Genomic DNA, 6,000 nt, shown 5'->3' with positions numbered 1-6,000 from the left:
TGCAACTTTGTGTTGGTTGGGATGAAAACTGTGTACATTACAGTATTCTTGTGGGAAAAATAAAATATATAAAAACAATATTCGTGAGTGTAACACTGAACAAAAAAAGGCCTAAGTCATTATGGTAAATGGAGAAGAAGTGTTCATCGTGTTTTACATTGAGCACATCAGTGTTAAATTGGTTCTTATAAATGCCCATTGTGTGTGTGTTTTTTGATTTGTGTGTAGAGTTCTGAGAGTATGAGGCATGCTTTCAGAAAATGTGTGTAAACGATCGAGAAAAACTGTAATACAGTAACGCTAACAAACAGTGTAAGACACAGACAGAGGATACATTTCCACCATCAGGTTGTTTTTGTCCCGGGTTGAATGGGCCCCTCAACAAAACAACTGGCCCCAGCCGGTTGCTGCCGTGGAGCTAAAACAAATTCAAGGTGACGTGGGCCGTGTCATTTATATACAAATCATCATTTTGTGGGCGAAGCATTCCTTTAACATATAGTGATAATTTGCTACCAAAAATTTTCCTTTAAAAACATAATGAAAAATACTTTCCTTAAAATGTTTGTTTGTAAATCACAACACGGACACACAAACACAGACAGAAAGACTGAAACAATTTTGTCTGTCTGGAAATTATTCTAAGAATGTTAATGCCGTGCTTTAGAAAAAGCTCAGCAGGAAAGGGGCTGAAACGGACAACATTGCCTTTGACTGATTGACTGATTTGAGCAGAGCAACGTTGCCTGCATGTCCCCCCACACCGAGCCGTGCACGGACCATCCCAGGTCACGCCTTTCGTGTGAAGTTTAAGGGCTTCGGTTTCATCTGGGCAGACAAAGAGCTATTGTGGCTGCAAACTGACACAGTACGCAAAGTTGGCTCTCATCCAGCAGCGCATCGACCTGTGTGTGTGTGTGTGTGTGTGTGTGTGTGTGTGTGTGTGTCTGTGTGTGTGTGTGTGTGTGTGTGTGTGTGATATATGACACCCGACTCATCATGCATGGCGTGGGAACAGTGTGTTATGCACGCCGACCAACTGAAGAGTCTCTCCTTTGATTGTTAGTGTGTCAGGTGACAAGAATACAACAGTGAATACTGAAGCCAATAAAACACACACACACACACACACACACACACACACACACACACACACACACACACACACACACACACACACACACACACACACACACACACCTTTAAATATCACCTGCATTATATCAACATATCTGTTCGTCTTGTATTTGTTTGTCTCCCTCTGTAATGTGTAGGTTACTGAAGGCTGAATTAAAAGTCAATAACATTAAACGAACTATCCGTCCATGATCTAAACCTGATTTGTGTTCGCTGCTAACATGTTCCTCCTTATCAGGAAGTAACATTCTGTGCTTTTGCAGTAAAAAGTCACAGCGAGGCCAGTCTGGAGTATAAAGTCCACCACTTGTGTCCCATCTCATGCTTCAAATCAAGTCTTATTTTCTCCATTCTGCACCCGGGACCACGACCTCGGTCCTGATCCTAGTCAGGTGTTTGGCATCAATATACCAAATAAAACGTTTGACTTGCTGTATCTGCCAGGAGTGAGTGGCAATGGACTAAAAACATCTTTTGTTCAGGATTGTCATAACATTGTGCACATATTCATGCTCCCAGATGATGAACCCGGCTGACCAGGTGATCCTCTGACTTTTCCTCTAGCACCTCAATGAGACACCTTTCGAATTTGTCTTATATTCTGGTTTATGACCACATATCTGCAAAACTGTCATTTAACAAAATTTTACCAGCCTTGAATCAGCTTGTAAGGATGCAGATTTTAGCATTTAGCTTAAATTAATGCTGCACTGACGGAGCACAGGGCCATATTCACTCCTGCTGGGTGTATTCAGTTAATAATAAAGCGTGAAATTATAGTTGATGTACTGTATTTGATGAAGACGAACACCACAATAAGAAGAGGAGTGGCATTATCTGGTGGTTTTATGAAACAAGATGCATTGTTTACCCAGTTGTATTTATAATGCACACATATTTTTAAAATTCAAGAATAGTTGACCGGATGTATCTTCAAAAATCACACTTTTCTAAGGCTGTTTGGAAACGTATTTTTTAACCATTTGTACTTATGTTTTAATGTGATGTGTATGCATGTGATTTTGATGTTTGAAATAATATCTGTGTGGACTGAATTCAACTGGCTCCCATTCAAAAAAATCTCCATCCAACACAGTAACAGTGCCGAAGCAAACTGTTCAAAGAAAAGAAATACTCTGTTTGGGTTCTGTGTGGACAGCATGTGTCTACATGGAAATATGAAATGCCCAAGCAGATTAACGGCGATGTTTGCACAAGGCTCGGGGCTGAAAGAGGAAACACGTCACGGTCACAGGATTCAAACATAAAAATTTGAATATTGCTGAAGGTTGAGGGTTGAAATGTCAGAGTACAGTTCAAACTTTACCTGGAAGACCAGACAATCGTCTGTTTCCACCCTGATGGAAAAGAGTCCTTATACACAGCTCGTTGTGACTAAAACAAACTCACTGTTTTGTGTATATATCATTGTTTCAATGACAAATACATCCACCAACATAATAGCTGAAGCTATTTTTATTAATTAATTGTTATACTGAAAGCAAGCAATAGTGTGTGGAAGGGATTTCTCCATGGACAGCTGTAGCCACCGATAACATTTCCATATGGGCATATGGGTATTATTGTAATAACCACACTCACTCCCCGATCTCTCTCTCTAAGAACGACAGACACACAACAGACACAAACGACTCGCACCTCTGAATTCTAAATTCTCAAATGTTGTTTTTCTCTTCAAGGTGGATGGAATAATGGCTTTCTAATGTCTTGTGCACAGAGCATATATTTTGTGAGTTCAGTGGAAAGAAGGCGGCCTTTGATTTGCGTCCCTGGCACGTTGTTCATTTCCTGTTCTTTCAGTCAGATGGAAAGTTGTTTATTGGTGAATGAATGGCTGCATTCTGGAGGCCGGATGGCTCGTCCAGATCAGTGTAGCAGCCATGCTAGCATTTAGTCACAGCAGGTAACTGGGTCAATAACCCATGATGCCCCGTGTCCTCCTTCGACCCGCGGGAGGAAGAGACAAATACGGCTGGAGAAAGAGGAGCCTTTTTTTTGGTGTAGCTGTGTGCTGCAGATGCCTTTTTATTTCTTGTCTGCTTGCTTCCTCTCTGAACTGTCCATCTAAATGCACATTATCCTCTCTGCTGAATGTTTCTTTTCTTAAACAATCGGGTTATCCAGAGTATTACACCTAGCTCTACAATCTCTCAGCTAAAGGAATACACAAATGTTCAGCTCCTTATTCTCGGAGGAAGATTTTCAGAAGGAGGAGCAAGAGGTTAACGTGACGAGACTCGATATCTCTTTCTATCTCCATCTGCTTTGCATTCTCTCGTGTGCTCTCCCCGTCTGCCTCTCTTCCGTCATACTCTCTGTCATCCTCTCCGCAGACAAACACAGAGGTTTGGGCGAACCACCAAGACGTGTGTGTGTGTTAGAAGCTGTGCCAACCTGAACTCGCTGAACTGCAGCTCTGACAGGCCTCCAGCTTTCTCTCTCCCTCTCCTCCTCTCTCTCTTTCTCTCTCTCCAACTCTCCCTCTCCCCCTCTCTCTCCAACTCTCTCTCTCTCTCTCTCTCTCTGCAGATGAGTTGGATGTCAGCACTCGCTCTGTCATACAGACAGATAACAAAGTCACTTTGTCACATGACTTACATAAACTTAATATCAACCCAGCATGTTTAAATGTACTCATTAAAGTCGGGCTGAAATGAAAAAAATATATTTTTAACCCAGAGGATATTGTGCACATAATAATTACCAAAAAAGCATTTCTTCATATATTGAAATATTATAAATATTATAAAATATATGTACTTATATCAGCTACCAACCAATGTAAACCAATAATATGACATACATTATTCTCCTAACGTTATGTCCCAGTTGCCCGTCGTGTTTCATACATCACGCTACGGAGGCTCCACACTCTTGAAATACAGCTTTACTGTAAGCTGGACCTCCTTTAGCCCGATGTATGATGAAATCATGAAGATTGCAAGATAATTAGTCACCAACATTTCCGAAATTTCAACATCACTTTTCTCTTCACATGACCGATCTCCTTCAGCTCGTCTTCATCTTTGGGAACGTCACATTAAGTCTGAAGAGATGAAGGCCAACAGGTGGTTACTCCCGGCCTCTGCGATTAAACCATTGCAGCGTATCCAGAACGCTGCAGCACGCCTTATCTTCAATCTACCCAAATTCTCCCATGTGACCCCCTCCTCCGTGACCTCCACTGGCTCCCTGTTGCAGCATGCATCCAATTCAAGACGATGGCACTGGCCTTCAGGGCCATCAATGGAACGGCACCTGTCTACCTTCAAACACTGGTCAAACGTCATGCCCCGAAGCGAGCACTTCGCTCCTCTACTTCAGCTGGCCGGCTGGTACCACCATCGCTGAAATCAAACAAATGTCGCTCAGCAAAGTCCAGACTCTTCTCTGTTCTGGTCCTCAGTGGTGGAACGAACTCCCGACCAATGTCAGTACAGCAGAGTCATTTGCCATCTTCCGAAAAAGGCTCAAGACTCACCTGTTCAGACTTCACCTCGACTCTACATAGCATGACCCACTAGCACCCCCCCCCCAAAAAAAATAAAAAAACAAAAAACCCTTACCTTTAGCACTCTGATCGTAGCACTGTTGCTCTTAAGGTACTACTTTACTCAGATGAGGACCTAACACGTGTTCTATTTTTAGCTCTTACTTTATCAGCAATGATACGTTGTGGTTTCTTTGTTTCCTTCTTTTGACAAATGTACTTATTGTAAGTCGCTTTGGACAAAAGCGTCTGCTAAATTACCTAAATGTAAATGTAAATGTAAATGTTACGGACAGGAAGGTCTTCCTCTCTGGAGGATTGTTAGTGATGGTGTTGGTTGGTGCAGCACTGAACACTAAGTTTTATTATACCAGTGAATCCACATCGTTTTCACCACCTTCTGGGTTTCCAGGGGATGGTTTTCTCCAGACTTCTTGGGTCTCCTTCATCAGTATCGCTGTCGGGTGGAACCTAAAACATATTATTTGTTATGACGTTTGGGCCAATTCTCATATCTACATGTTTTCTCCTGCTATGTTTCTATCTTCTGTAGTTTCTCATCACCTTCTTTGACCCTAACTTGCAGGGTAAATAGCACCAGTGTAAATGCTTCCATATCCTTTGGTCACCAATGCTGAACAAACACAATCTGCAACGTGAATCTGCTGAATTCTGCTGCAGGGCTTGCCTCGGCTCCTAAAGTCCACTCACGTTTACCGTCTCTTTCGCTGCCGTCTTTCCAAAACACAAGCCAGCAGGTTGGATATTTTTTAAACACTCAGTTCATGAATATATCCTGCGGCTTTGACACCTGGTTACAGGTCACTGACATAGTTCACTTTCTGCCTGTCACCGGCACAGAAATGATCGTTTCAACTTTCAGCAATAGTTAAAAGTGAGTCACTGGTGTCCTCCTCAGTTGAGAAAAACATTTCATATAGAATTGCTTCACACTTAAAGCTGTGAGTTACGACGTGGACCAAGGCCTTTATAGTCCATCTCTCACAAGAAAGAGAGCCAGTCGTTTTGCTGGCCACTCGCCCGGAGCGGAGCTTCTTTTATTTAACCCATGAAACCCAGAGCCCTATTGAGAACAGCACTTATAACATACATAATGTATGTTAATAGTGCTAGCATGAAAACAAAGATTGCAGGAGGCGAGTGTAGAAAAGAGTGAAAGGCTTTCTGTCTCGTGAACAGCGACAGTCGAGAGAAGAGAACAGCCTTTTCTCCACCCAAATTAAATCTCTCAGCATAATCAATACTTGGAAGTTTCTCTCTGCGCAGAGGGCAATGACTTGAGATTTTAGAGGGAAAAATACAACGTCAGCGTTTAACTCAATGTTCCTTCA

The sequence above is a fragment of the Eutrigla gurnardus genome (genome assembly GCF_963514095.1).
Source record: "Eutrigla gurnardus genome assembly, chromosome: 12".
In the NCBI taxonomy this organism is placed as follows: domain Eukaryota; kingdom Metazoa; phylum Chordata; class Actinopteri; order Perciformes; family Triglidae; genus Eutrigla; species Eutrigla gurnardus.
This window is presented reverse-complemented; position numbering follows the sequence as displayed.